Consider the following 15,791-nt stretch of genomic DNA (forward strand, 5'->3'; position numbering starts at 1 on the left):
GGTAGGACTGGTAATATAAAAACAAATAAACATGTTTATTCTTCGTAGCTACTATTATGTATATTAAGTTAATATATGTTGAATATGTATATTTCTTGAAGATGAATAGTTTGATGATTTAAAAAATAATTAGGTGTTTTAATTAAGTTTCATGCAAAGTGATATTTTTATATTAATCTTTGTTACCTTTTTTTTAAAAAAATTTATGTTACATATTTGTACTTGTTTTTTTTTATCAGCGCATATTTGTACTTGTAATTGGCCAAATTAATTAAATAGGAAAGCAAATATAAAATTGTAAATAATTTTATCAAATTTTTTCTCCAACCAAATGACATAAGAGATGTTCAGTTCTATTTAGTTTAACGTGAGATTTACTCGACTCAAAATAAAGGTGTAACTGAGAAGACTTAATTTAAAGTGTGCTTTATTCTTCTCTGCTCAATAAGAGATACACCTGACATCAATTCGTTGGACTTGAAAATCTTATATTAAATAATTTTTTTACTTAAATATAAGTTTTTCAAGTTGATAGCGGTCCATGCACTAGTAGAAAAATGACATTTTATAACAAACCTATTATAACGGACAAAAATTATCCATCATAATAGGGAGATATTATAACGTAGTTTTTTAAATCAGTTATAATATGAGACGCGGTGGCAAATTTGTAAATAAGTTTAAGACATATTATAACGTAGTTCTGAAAATCAGTTATAATATGAAAAGCGATGGCAAACTTATAAATAAGTTGAAAACCTATTATTGATGTATTATAACGGACTTTTAGAAATCAGTTATAATATCTCAGGATCCCTCTCACTCTAGTTCCTCTTTCCACACTCCCTCTCACTCTCATTCCTCTTTTCACGTTCCCTCTCACTCTCATTCCTCTCTTCCTCTTCGTCTCATTTCTCTCTTTACGTTTTCTCTCAGTCTCATTGCGTTCGTCTCATTCCTCTCTTCACGTTCCCTCTCACTCTCATTCCTCTCACGCTCCGCTGCCTCTTTCTGCTCACGACGCTCCGCTGCCTCTTTCCGCTCACGACGCTCCGCTGCCTCTTTCCGCTCACGCAGCTCCGCTGCCTCTTTCCGCTCACGCAGCTCCGCTGCCTCTTTCCGCTCACGCAGCTCCGCTGCCTCTTTCCGCTCACGCAGCTCCGCTGCCTCTTTCCGCTCATGCAGCTCCGCTGCCTCTTCCTCGAATTCTCTGAAGTCTAACCAAGTAGGTTTTATGTTTTTCCCTAATTTGTTATGTTTTTCTTCTATTAATTTCACTAATTTCTTAGATTGGTGGGGATTGTGTTTCGTTTGGTGGAGAAATTAGCGGCGTTAACACGAGAGAGAGGTGCAGGAGGGAGCCTTATCCATAGCGGGGATTGGAGAATTTTGAAGGTAATTATAGTTCACATTCTTCTCTGTAACACTTTTCCCCTCTTTTTATCCTGTTAATTTAGTTTTCATTGATTCTTGAAGAACAAAAAATCGTGTTTTAAGTCTCGTGTGTATTGGGCATAGTAATGTTGAACTGTATTCTTCCATTATCTCTGCTACTCTTTCTCTCAACTGCCCATGCTTAAATCAATTTGCTCACTCCATATTGATTTTTTCTATGGACTATTTCTAATTAGCAGTGATCAAGGTAAAATCTTGAAAAGTGCTGGATGGGACGTTAGTATTGGTGGATCACAAGGTACTGGAACCCTTCGTAATTTTTCTCGACCACCTCAGTTTAGAGAGAAGATAGCTGAAGCTTCACATAATCAGGTAACCCAAAGAATCCAGAGAGTGGTTATCAAAGGGATCTGCTAATAAAAGGGCACAGTGAGTCACTTGAAAGTTCCTCACCATGATGAGCATCTGGACAATCACACTGAAGATGTAAATGACTCTTTTCATATTGATGTTTGAGTGCTATAAATTGTGATCAAGGTTAGTGTACTATATTTTTATGGTTCAGTTTGTGTTAAAGTTTTGGTGCTTCTAAGAAAACTGGTGCATGAAATCAATAAAGAATATTTTGTTTAATAAATAAATTATTAAATAATTAATAGTTAAATAAATTATTACAAAACATATTCGAATCAAGAAACCAGCTCTAGGCAGATCAATTGAAATCAAGAACTGCATAAATATATGTAAAAATTTAATATTCCTTCACAACTACAATCACTCATCATACATCAATAAGTTTTTCAAAAAGAGTCATACACAGCTATAAGACATATTTTGACATAGTATCGTTTTTTCTAGAAGCAAAAGAAAAGGTTTCCTGAAAAGTGGGAGATAAATATGGTATATATGTGTGTGATGGATGTGTTTTACACAGATAGAATAAGGCTAAGGCAGTGTGAGTGTGAAAATGTGAATATTGTAGACAAGCACATAGGACAGGGATTCTCTTAAAAGAAAAAGTGAGTCTGATGGATGTCCATAGAAAGAAGCAAAAAGAATAGTATATATCCATAGCAGAAAGATACAGATCACAGAATAAAGTTGGTGTCTAAAGTTGGTGTCTTTGATTGATGAGCACGACTAGATACCACTACACATATGCACCCTAATGCACTGTTGATGGGATCTTTCTTTACCCTTCTGGGATTTCTCTTCTATGCATAATATAATATTGTCTAATGCATATAGTTACTTTACAGAAAATTTCTTCTACAATGTGTTGTTTTAAATAAATGTAATGTCTCTCAAAATATAGTTACTTTACAGAAAAATTATTTATGAATAAATAATGCATTTTGCACGATTGGCCTGTCTCTTTCTTCCTAAATAATGCATTTAACACCAGTTTTTAATAGGTGAGTTCAATGCTCTTTTGTCAACGTTTTTCTACAACTTCTACAACTTCACTGCTCATATAATATAGGACACATTTCTGGTCTTTCACTTTCAGATTGGGAACGAAACTCACCATTATTTACTTGATAATATTATTTGCAAAAGAGAGAAAGTAAGAGGGTTGATGCTTGTCTATTAATCTGTGCTGATCTAGTCAATAATCTGGACTTTAGGTTGTTTGTCTACTCTTTTCTTACTTCACTATGTTTGTTTGTTTCTTTTGTTGTTTGAGATCTTAGATGGAGTGCTAATGTTAACTAAATGGCTTCAACAACTCAAAAGGGGGATTAATTTGGTTGTGAAGCCAAGATTATTTGAAAAATCTTCCTCTTTTGAAAGTGTTTTATATATACATACTGGATTGGAGGTGATATTAAGGGCTGCCTATAGTACAATTTCACCTTCTTAAATCACAAATTTATAATTCTTGAAGGAGTTGTTTAATTCATACAAGTTTACAAGTGTCTAAAGCCATTGATCTATATTCAAATTCTGCTCTGGAACATGATATCTTCTGCTGGATCTTCTGTCAATGAAGTAACTAAGAATGCAATAAATAACTAATTGGGTATGTGAGAGACCAATACTGTGAAGTTACTTTCGAGGGCAAGCTACTTTGTGTGGAGAAGGGAATGAATTAGAAATGCTAAGTAAATTTTCCTGTTGCTGGTTTAGTATAAAAAACGAAACCACATTTTATGTTATATCCTGTTCTAACACGTCTATCAAATGCTACCATAGTATAGAATTTTCTTGTAACTTAATGTTTATGATCTATTGGTTATTTATGTAATCCTTTTTGTTCCTTGCTTTAGGCTTCACAGCTTCAGAGCACTGCAATGGAAACGATGGAAGCTGTTGAGTTAGAAAAGCAGAAACATAATAATACTAAAATGGAATTTCTTGCACGTTTAACTAAATTGGAGGTATGTTAATTCAAACCGTTAGTTTATACTTATGATCACCCAAAATTAGTGGTGACATAATAAATAAGATGATTAATAATTTAATATGACCAGCATAGTGAAGCTGGTCAGCGTCATATATCTGAAGAACTTAACCCTGTTAGTGGAACTAGAAATTGAAAAACTTATCCAACTATTCATTACAATATTGAAAAATTTGTACAAACATTATTGAATCATGAATACTTATCCAACTATTCATTACAATATTGTTTTAACTCTATTATTTTATTTGTAGATCTTTAATGATTCATCTCCCATGGAAGTTGCAGACATGGAAGAAATTAGAAGGAACTGGGCTTCTTTTATTTTAAGTGTTAGTAGAAACTTGGCTACACTTAAATAGTGTATGTACATTAATGTAATATTTGGATTTAATATATAGTTTCATAGTGTATGTACATTAATGTAATATTTGGATTTAATATATAGTTTCATGTATAAATGATCTATTAAATATTAGACTATTTAATATTTGAAATGAATTTTATTGTGTTAGTTTCAATAAATTTGTTTATTTAAAGCTATATTTATTATAAATGGATTGGATGAGATGATAATACAGGAATATTATTATAATTTCATTGGATGTCAAATTTAATAATCAATTTGTTTTTTAAAAACATTTATTATAACGTACTAAGTAATGTATGATATGGTATGTTGATCACATATTATAACGTACAATAATATATACGTAATAATATATAACATATTATAACGTACAAAATTTTCTACGTTATAATATCTTCCACCTATTATAACGGACAAATGCAGAATTTGTTATAATAAACTGCACATATTATAACGTACTTCAGAAACTACGTTATAATATGTTGAACATATTATAACGTAAATTTTTGCTACGTTATAAAATGTGCAGACTTACTATATCGCCCAGAACTATATCCCCAGTAACTACGATATAAAATGTCATTTTTGTACGTTATAAAAAGTCATTTTTCCACTAGTGATGACTAACTAAACTTCTCATTAGCCGTTGATCTTGTAAACTTTTTCTTTTATATGTCGCTTACTTTTATGAATACGGGAAATTCACTTGTACTCATAAATTCACATCACAAATAGTTATTGGATGAAAATTACAAGTGGGTAAGTGCTTATTACATTTTTGGTTTACATGTATAATTTTTTATGAAGACCTAATTATAAGTTCGTATGTTGAAAAATTGTAGGTTCATAACTATGTCTAATAATGTCCTTATATATTAAAAAGAATCACTAGATAATGTAACATCCCAAAATATAGTAATTACCATAATTTAGAATTAATTACAATTAACAGTTAAAACATGCAGTCTTACACTAATCACGAAATTTCATAACCGAACGTACTTACATACAGGGATAAAATACCATACAGCAGTATTTCAAAGTTTAGAGACGAACGGTTTTACAAACTTTAACCGAACGTCCAAAAGCTAACGGAAAGAAAATACAAACTACAACTTAACGAGCGCTCTAGGGCTCGGCCTTAACCTCTACTTCGACCAGATTGGCGTCCTCCAAATTTTCTTCTTCCAGTGTTTCTTCAAGTAACGTCTCTCCGTCTGCTCACATCCACACGGATGATCATTGCATAGACAAGACGAACGTTCATGGACGAACGACAACACAAGGAAATAACACAGGGTAAGCTTATTGAATTTAATTCACAAGTAATTCATACACATATCATTTTAACATTCATAAAATATCACAACACATAAAATCAGTTCAAACTCTCATAAGACAGACCGTCCGGACTGTATGAATCCATGTACCTACAGGCGTTCGTGCACCCGGGTGATGTGATAACTGTACACATTCAACAGCTGCCACCCGAGGTTAGCCCTATCAGTCCAAAGTACTCAGTAGGACTAGGACCTCCTGCCATTCCCACACATGACCTACCCCCTCTACTTGAGGACGAGCACTCACGGAATATCAGGATGAACTGCCATCAGTAAATTTACCATGGTCATACTACACAACTTCTCATATTCAAATCATAGAGACGTTCCTCCTTGGAACGCTCGTTCAAATTCCAAAATCATAGTTTCATCTCATATACGGTTCGCACATTATATAATTCCCTCTAAATCACATTTTCATTCTTAGTTCCACTTTCATAAAAAGACGAGCGTTCAGCCCCCTTCATAATGAGGACGAACGTTAATATGATACCGAGAGACACTCGTTTCTGACAGAAGGAAAACTAACGTCTTTCCGAGGACGAACGTTATGACCACTTGAATCAATTAAATGGACTGACTCTAGAGCGATTCAACTGATACTTTAGAATAATTTAAATTCAAGGACTTTAGATTAATCCAAATGAATAAAGACATCGTAAGACTTTTAGATATTGAAATGGATACGAATTTATAAAAGGTATTAACCGCCAGTCAATGACCGAGCGCGGTAGCGGATATAAATTTACTGTTTGGACGAACGCTAACTAACTTTATGGACGAACGCTATTTTCATTCAGGACGAACGCTATTTCAGCTCGTTGTTAATTACGGAAAGAACGAGCGTTCGGTATAGAACCGAGCGCTACTTATCATTTACACTTTTAGGACGAGCGTTCGGTATAAGACCGAGCGCTACTTAGGACGTACGCTCTGGGTCGAGACCCATCGCTGAGGCAAAATATTAATAGAAAGGGAAATTGTATAAGATATTCATAGTGAAGGGAATTATTTATGAATGACTAAGTATATAAGATGGTATTTATCTAAGCTTCTCACTTTCTCGCTTAATACTCAGAGTATCTCTGTTTGGCCGAACGCTCAAACGTAAGACTAATAGAAGAGGGCGTTCGTCCTAACACAGTATTCTTTCCAAATGAAAGAATTCTGTTTTCAAGTAAAGTACAAAATACCGAACGGTCAAAGACCGTTCGATAACGAACGTTCATTTTCATAGTATTTCATATTTCCAGTCTCAATTACAGTAACTCATTTTTTTTTTCAGTATAAACCTTCATACATTTAACTACTCATATCATAGCACATCTCATAAATTTCATATATCATCCCATCATCCAGATCATACATCAAGGATCAAAAATACACATTTCATACTTTATAATTTCATACAATTCATACGGCACAACACATACACATGAATTAAACTTAATAAGCTTCCCTTACCTGGATCAGTAGTGAACGAACGTCCTAACGTGAAAATCCGTATTCGCCCAACTATCACTTCTATCCTCAGACCACTCAACTCTTGGAACTAAAACAAAAGTCCAGAATCAAAACTTGATTCAGATACAGAGAATGCATGTAACCATATTTGGTTTTTTGCATGAACCCTAATAATGAACAGCTAAGGGACGAACGTACCAGAACTCAAAACTTGAACTTGTTCGGTTTGGTGGAAAGCTTATGACGTCTGGATTGCTTCTACGGTCTCTGAAATTTGATCGGAGAAGAAGAAGGTAAGTTATGGTAGAGAGAAGGTGGAAGTTCTAGAGAGAAGGTAGAGAATTTGGAAATCAGAAGTTTGGGGAAGAAGATGAAACATGCAGAGAAGTGGGAGAGTGTTTTCCAGAAAAGTGATTTCTTTTCCCACGTAGGACGAACGTCCATTCGCCTGGTGCCCCTTGGATTCCACTAACGTTTTCGAATGTTCCAAAGTGACACTTGGCAGCTGCATGCAGAATGAGTGTGAGTGTGTTTTAATGGCACTGCACGTGTGACGAGGGTGCATTAAATGGCGTCAAGAACGAGAGGTGTGGGTGCGTTTCTTAATAAAATTTCTGGACAAGATTTGTGAGTAATAATTACGTGATTTGACAGGTGGCAGTGGTTTAAATTTTCGAGACCTTACAGATAACAACTAATTTTAAAGACAAAAATAATTAATCAATATATATAAATTAATTTAGATATCATTTATTAAATTAAAAATCATTGGTATTTAAAATAATTTATGAATAAAAAGTTATAACTTAGTTATGAATTAAAGTCTAAATTATCATTAACTATTACAGTTTTAGTTATTAAAAAATTAATGTTTAAATTAGTCTTTAATTTAAAATTAAAAATTAATTTAGAATTAAAAACAAGAAATAGGTAAAACTTGGATAACTAATATTAGAAACCAGTTTAAAAGTCTAATTCACAACAAAAGTCTAATTCATATTTTAGATACTGTTTTATAATAAAAGCTAAAGTTTTTACAAATTAAAAATTATTAGTATTTAAAATAATTTATATTATAAATAAAAAATTATAATTGATTTATCAATCAGAATCTAAATTGATATTAACCATAAAAAATAAATTAGTATTTAAATTTATCTTTAATTTAAAAAGATTAATTTAAAATTAATAATAAGAAATAGGTAAAATTTAGATAATTAATGTTACAAACCAATTTAAAAGTTTAATTCACAGATCAATAAAAACAGAAACTATTTTAAATACTGTTTCATAATAAAAACTAATTTTTATTTTAAAATCTAAATTTTGTTTTGTTTTTTTAATTTAAAATTTTTACAATAATGTGTAGTAAAAAATGTTATCCTAAAAATAAGATATAAATATAAAAGGAAAAGTTGAGGAAGTGGATTCTAAACAAGTGAAAATGAAACATTTTATCCACTGCAAAAGTAAATATCTAAATTTCTGGTGCTAGTGATAATCAAGGATAAAAGCATATGCAGCATTACAGTATGTAAAGACTCCCAAAACTCACCATTTGAACTGCGAAAAAAAAGATAATACAACAACAGAATCAGAAAAGGAGAACAATTGTAATCTTCAAGCGATTCAGTATATATATTGAAGCAGTCAATTGAAATCCATTGAAGTGATTGGCAACAAGGGATGCGTCACTCTGCGTTGACGTTTCAGCCATGTGTCTCTGAAACGGCTTCTGAAGATGATGAAGAGATGAATGATGAACCAGAATGTGTAGACAGAAAAACCTAATGATTCCCAAGTGTCAGGTAGCAAGAGCAGCAGCAAGGAAATCAAAGAGAGTGAAGCAAAGGCGTGCATGAGAGTGCGAAGGTGATGAACCCTAATGCCAAAGTTGAGGGTACCCAAGAAGGTCAAGCAATAGAGAAGAAAGGTAGCAATGGAAAGCCAAATGGTCTTTGGATGAAGGTGAAAAGGGTTGGGATTTTGTGTTCTGATTTGGAGAAAACCAAGAAGAACAGAGAAGACGAAAGCAACAAGGGCATGAACAGGATTGGTTTCTATGTTAAATACTGCCATGTATGCTATATTAAAGGTCACTCTAGTATCTCTGAAAACAGCGTCAGCCATGAAAAACTTCTGCTGCTGTACCAAAGAAGCCAAAAATTTCAGACAGAGAAGAGCTAAGGAATATGCATACAACGCGTTCGGAGAAAAATATATATAGGCAACTTCTGCATGTAAGTCTACATGCATATCTTCCTCGTTTCCTCGAAAGTTCGTACTTGACCGACCACACATGTAACACCGAAGTAAAACTTTAAATATTTTAAAAGAAATAAATTGAAAAGAAGATAATAAAACTAAGAGAAACAACAATAAAAGTCAAAGAAAAACAATGACATAAAATACTTACAGCAAAACTACCTACCATCCCATACATATATATATATATATATATATATCACTAGTGGAGTCAGAGAAAATGACAGCGGTTATTTTTAATTATAAACGACGTCGACGAGTCAAATGAAGGCACCAACATGAGAGCAATGGAGGAAGAGGCACCAACGCGCGACGAACCTTGGACCACCAATGAGAGAAAAGCTTGTGTTAGGAAAGAAGCGGGTTGTGCCAGGGAAGAAGCATTGGAGAGAGAAGGTTGCACTGCAAGAGTGCGAGGAAGAAGACTGAATAGTAGGATAAAATTTTTAACTCTGAAACAGTTATTTAAAACGATACTATCTCGGTTCTACCATTACCCGAGGTAATAGACTACTATATGCCTCGATTAACAAGGAAAACGATGTCTATACGCCTCAAAAAAAAAAAGAAATTTTGAAATGCCTATACGTCTCGATTGTACTAGGATCCGTGGCAGAAAAGCCTTTTCACATCGGTTCTGAACCAACTGATGTCATAAGGTTCGAACAAAAAGAATTGAACGTTCAGTGATCAGAGATGTTAGTGCCTAACAGAAGATACTGTCTCGACTCCCCACAGAACCGGAGCAGTAGGTTAAGTTCAAAACGTAGTCAAGCAAAAAGTTAGTTTTGGAGGGAATTTTTTACGATTTTAGACATCGATTTATATTTTAACCGAGGTAATATAACTTTTATGTCTCTGTTCCCCTTGAATCGAGATAGATAAATTCGATAAAACTACAGAAATGCCATTACGTTCATATAGGCTTCGGTTTCTCTTTAACCGATACCTATTGATCGAGTTTAAATGTTGTTGTTTGACTAGTATATATATATATATATATATATATATATATATATATATATATATATATATATATATATATATATATATATATATATATATTCTTCCTTTAGTATCTATATTTTTTTATTTTTATCTTTCAAATAATTATTTTTAAATGTAAATAATTATTTTATCAATTTTATCGTTTAAGTAATTTTTTAAAATTTATTTATTTGATTGTTTTATTAAATTTAACATTTTTTAAACTAAAATAATTATTTACAATAAAATTATTGATATTTATTTCATAATTACATTAATAATAATTTTATTATAAAAAAATAAACACATATACATAATTAGTGAGTTTTCACTATATTATATATATATATATATATATATATATATATATATATATATATATATATATATAAATATTTAAGGAACGCCAAGATAACATCACATTTCTCATATAGCCAAAGACATTTAAAGTGAAAATTAAGAGAAATCTGATGAATTATAAGATACTAAAACCTAAATTTTAAGATAAATTTTGAATAAGTTTAATATCAACCTTTAAGTCAAATATTGTCACGTTGTTGAGAGTCGGCAACATCAACTCGACAACACGATTGACCTTATTTTTGTTTACTCATTAGACGCCTCTTGACCAATTTATTAATAAAATATAATTATTTATTGAATATTATAATAAGATAAAAAAAACTATATAAATAATTAATTCCAGCATGTTTTCAAAACAATAGTTTTCTAACGATTAATTTTGAGAATCTAATGCGTAAATCGAATCAAAATTATTTTATAAAATGGAACAGTGATGTTTTAACACTAATAAAATTTTACTATTTTGCATTTTATTTTTTTTATAACTATACAAGTTTTTTTTTAATGATAAGGTTAGCCATAAAAAGAGATATTACAAGAGAAAAAACCATCGTTGTTGTCAGGGTTGGAAGAGTCAACAGGAAACTAAAAGGTTGTAAATTGAAAGAAAAAAAAAGTTTTTTTATTTCAATTCAGAAATTAAATAGTAACTGTTTTTCAATTGTAAAATTGTCCTTCAATCACCTCATAGAAACAGTGCCAAGCCGACACCTCCTTCCCTAACTGCTTAATATAATTCGTCATAGAAAAAGGGCCGAGCCTGAGCCTACGCCTCCTTCTCTAACCTGCTTAATATAATTTGAGGCGTTAAAAAATTAAAGATAACGACATCGTTATCATTAACTTTTTAATTTTTCATATAAATAAAAGATCTATTTAATAGCGTGGTGATTATTCTAGCCATTTTGTCCAAACCTCTCAAATAATTTATCACAATTTTCACAGAGCCACCAACATTTCCATTTTGCCACACATCTCAGAATTTATCATCATGAAAGAATATAATTTCAGAATAGGTATGGTTTTTTAATTTTATTCCATTTTTTTAAAATTGTTATTGAAATTTTTTAATTTAGTCTTTTAATTTCTTAAAAATATTTAATTCGATCTTTTGACAGTTGTTAAGAATGAGAATTTTCTGTACAGATTTGACTATTTGTGTAGAGAAAACTAAATTAGTAAAAATGATGTGAAATTTATGTAGATAACTCTTCTTCTTGAAAAAAGTCCCAAGTAAAAAAAATTAAATTAGATATTTTTAAAAACTGAAAAAAATCAAATTAATCTTTTAAAAAAACTAAATAATTAAATTGGAAAAACCAATTGTAGTATCCAAATATAATATAAATACTATAACAGAATCACAAAATCAATAAATCAAGAACAATCGACCACAGGAAATATAAAGTTAATACAATACCATGATAACTATAATATAAACTTTATATACAATCCAACGTCTAAAGAAAAAATTATATACATTCACGCAAACGAAAGCAACTAGGCATTTGTTGGTCCTTCCTCTAGGACTTGCTCCACAGACATTTCTTCGTTCTCTACTCACTCCTACTAGATAATCATACCAAATAAGTAATACAAGAACATACAACCAAGCACAAACAAGAATGATAAGCTAGATAAATAAGACAATTCATATATATTATATTACAAATGCAAACATTAATTCAAATTAAACCATAATAATTCATTCGTCCTATACATGTCATAACGTAGACAAGACTCACTGGATTAGATATGAATGTCAAACTATTGGTAATTTATGCATTTGCAATGGTAATACTACTGGCTGAAACCAAGCTACCATAAGCGGTTAGTCTATTTCAGTTGCCTAAGGCCATGATCAAAGTCTATAGACAAGAACCTCCTGTTACTCTCACCACATGACTCACCCCTCTCTAATTAAGAATGAATGATCATTAGAGTTTCGGAATAGACCACCAGTATGAAGTATCATACATTCATGCACAACAACAACAACAAGCACGACCATATAACCTCTCCACGAGTCATGAAATTACATCCATCAACCATACTTAAAAAGCATATATATAACCCCAAGAACAAACCATAATATAATATAATAGTTGCTTTTACTCCATTATCAAAGTATAATCATAGTTCAAAGTTATCAGAAAACAAAGAAAGAACGAAAGAAAACATGTCACTTTTGCTTGCTCAACGACTACCCTCTCGCTCAGCTAGACATAGTTCCACTCACTCAACGAGACTACATAATTTTGCATCATCAAATTTTTAGAATTTGCACCCCTCATGACCTATCCTATACATCTTTTCCAACTTCTAATACTCCTAGATTATATTCTAAACTAAAATTGACCTAACTAAACATATCTAAACAAACATAAACTCATTTTAAACTAATTGATCACAAGATTCCAATCCAAAATTAACAAAAACGTCACTTTAGAGACCCAAATTGAAATTCACAAGTTATAGCTCATTTTTAAACAACTTAGGGACTCCAACAAGTCACAAATGATTTACCAACACCTTCTAAAATGACCATTTATACATAGAACCAAAAATTCAAAATCTCACTAATCCAAACCCCCAAAAACTAGTTCCAAACCAAGATAAACTCCACCTATAAACCATCAAACACTATTGCATCAGATTTCCCCTATTTCAACATCAAAACCACTTCTAAAACACCAAACAACTAAACCCCAAACTTCTGATTTTCCTTCCTAACACTTATATCAAATTTCACATGTCATACCCCTTTATTTGAACTTAAAACTTTCTAAAACTATCACATTGACCCATACCAAGTTCCCTATCAGATTTATACCAACTCATGATGCTAACAAACCTTAAATGACATATAAATAAACCGACAATACCATATTTTTCCATCCAAACACTATCTCATCAAAATGCATATCAAATCCCCCATTTTGACCTGAAAACCTAAGCAAAAGAACACCTCTTTAAACCAATCACTTTGCATTTAGTTCCAAGCATTAGAATAACTTCATTACACATAATCAATATAGTTGTAAACATCACAAACATACAATTCCAACATACCAACAAAACATGATCAAATCATCAATTACATATAATCTTCGTATATCCAAATATAGAAATTTCCCAAAATTTAACTACTATACATATAGATATAAATTCTTATAATATAATCACAAACTAAAACAAAGGTTATAGCTTCCCTTACCTTAGAAATCTCCTACAGTTCTAAGAACCCCCAATTGTTGCTTCCATCGCATGAAATTTCTAGAAAAACCTATAAATCATCGATTAATGTTTGAAGATAAACCTTAGAACCTTAATTGGACCAAGAATTGAAAAAGGGGAGTTCTTGACACATGCAAAACAGATTCTCTTTGAATGATCATGAACCGAAAATACCAAGAAAAAGATTAAAACTTACTTGCTCTAAACAGCGAATTGATCAGTTAGATAGGTAGTCCTTGTCGCAAGGATTGTCTAAATACCTCCAGATCGTCAAATAAATGACTGAGGGGTCAGAAATCTTAGAGAGATTGTAGAAAGGTTAAGAGAATAGTGTTTTAGAGAGATAAATGATGTTTTAGGTAATGAGACAAGTTTAAGAATTTCTATTTATTTTATCGACTTATTTTAAATAAATAATTTGGTCTCATTATTTTAATACACTTATCTACTCTAATACTCTATTTTCTAGGTTCCTATAGATACCAAAAATTTAACATCCCAAATATAGTATAAATATTAGGTTTAATAATTTCGGACGTCTCTATTTGTGCATATTCATCTCAAATAGCTCCTCGTATTTTAATTGAGCTCAAATAGGTCTCTCTTTTTGTAAAATTGACTTAATTAAAACCTTGTTGTTAATTGACTAGACGACGTTAAAATTTCTGTGTCTTGGCTTGTCGATTGTGCAAGTTTTAATGGCGTGGCACAGTGTGGTTGGCTGACTGGACGACTCAAAAGGGGGCACAACAGTCGTTTCCTCTTTCTTCACCTCCAATTCTTATTGAGCCTCCGACATGCTACCTTCCACTGTTCAAAACATTTCCCATTCTTTCAAATATCAAAAAATGGATCTTCAAATGGATCTTCACCTTCTTCCTTTCGATTCCAACTTCCCAAACATGAAACTCACAGAGAATATCTAGCTCAAACCCATTTTTCATCTTTGCACAATTCAAAGCCCTAACACTCCAAAAATGTCATCATCGTTAACCTACCCTGTGGTGGTCGACGACAAGAACCTCGACGACGTTGCACTGTGGACCATGATCGACTCCGGCTCCGCCTCGCAATCCTCTTCCAAGAGAAAGGCCCACATCGCCTCCAAACCCCCCACAATGCCAACCCCCTTCCCCGATCTCCAACTTGTCCTCAATTTTTCTAACCATTGCCTTCAAAAGAAATATAAAAAAAATCAAACAAAAATTATGAAATCACTTCATACATCATTTTCTTAAAAAATAACATGAAAATTTGTCTAGAAGTTGATTTTCGGAAACTGACAGAAGAAGTTTTATCACAGCACAAAATCATATTACATTTTCGTTTGCCTGGGAAATAGGTGGCCCACTATTGCTGGAAAATTTTCGTGTTTGAATGTAATTATGTCACTAGATGGGTCCTCTTTCCTTACATTCGATTTTGTTGGAAAATGTCATCTATCTACTCTCTTTTTTCTCAATCTTATTTATATTCATATTTCTATCACATTTTTCACTTTCTCAGGTTGTCGGAATGGAGTTTCAACTCAGTAATGATTGTGATTTGGAAGGATTTTTTTCATCTAAACGTTTGGAGCAGAATTCGCAGTAGCGGGATACTCTTCTACAGGCGTTTGTGATTATAGTTTTGAAACATTATTTGTTAATAATTTAGGGGTAATCTTTGTTAAAAAAAAGTGATGTTGTTTTGGATGCCAAAGGTTCGTTCTGATGGTACAACGACAACTTCTACACCGAACGGCAGAATGAAACAATTAACAACACCTTCTGCATCAAACAACAGAACTGATGGAACCGAGAAATATGTGCACCAAATGGCAGAAAGCTTGAACCGGACGACAGAGAAAGAATAGAGAGAATACAAGAAAAACTGAATGCACTGAAAACTGTATGAATTGAAAAAACTGTTTGGTAAGCGTACATGTGTCTGGTTATATACAGTAATAAAAAAACAGTTGTATTGT

The 15,791-nt window shown here is 32.1% G+C and overlaps 1 long non-coding RNA gene across 2 annotated transcripts; it reads left to right on the plus strand.

Moving 5' to 3' along the window:
• Positions 1 to 848: 848 nt before the first annotated feature.
• LOC108347200 (uncharacterized) lies at positions 849 to 4,200 on the plus strand. 2 transcript variants are annotated; one of them, XR_001833848.2, is made up of 5 exons: positions 849 to 1,225; positions 1,290 to 1,395; positions 1,635 to 1,932; positions 3,666 to 3,776; positions 4,054 to 4,200. It is a non-coding gene; the product is annotated as an uncharacterized LOC108347200 (long non-coding RNA). The 2 variants fall into 2 exon arrangements; XR_008245354.1 differs by having other exon boundaries at positions 1,321 to 1,395.
• Positions 4,201 to 15,791: the final 11,591 nt, after the last annotated feature.

Source organism: Vigna angularis, chromosome 9 (assembly GCF_016808095.1).
Source record: "Vigna angularis cultivar LongXiaoDou No.4 chromosome 9, ASM1680809v1, whole genome shotgun sequence".
Taxonomy (NCBI): Eukaryota; Viridiplantae; Streptophyta; class Magnoliopsida; order Fabales; family Fabaceae; genus Vigna; species Vigna angularis.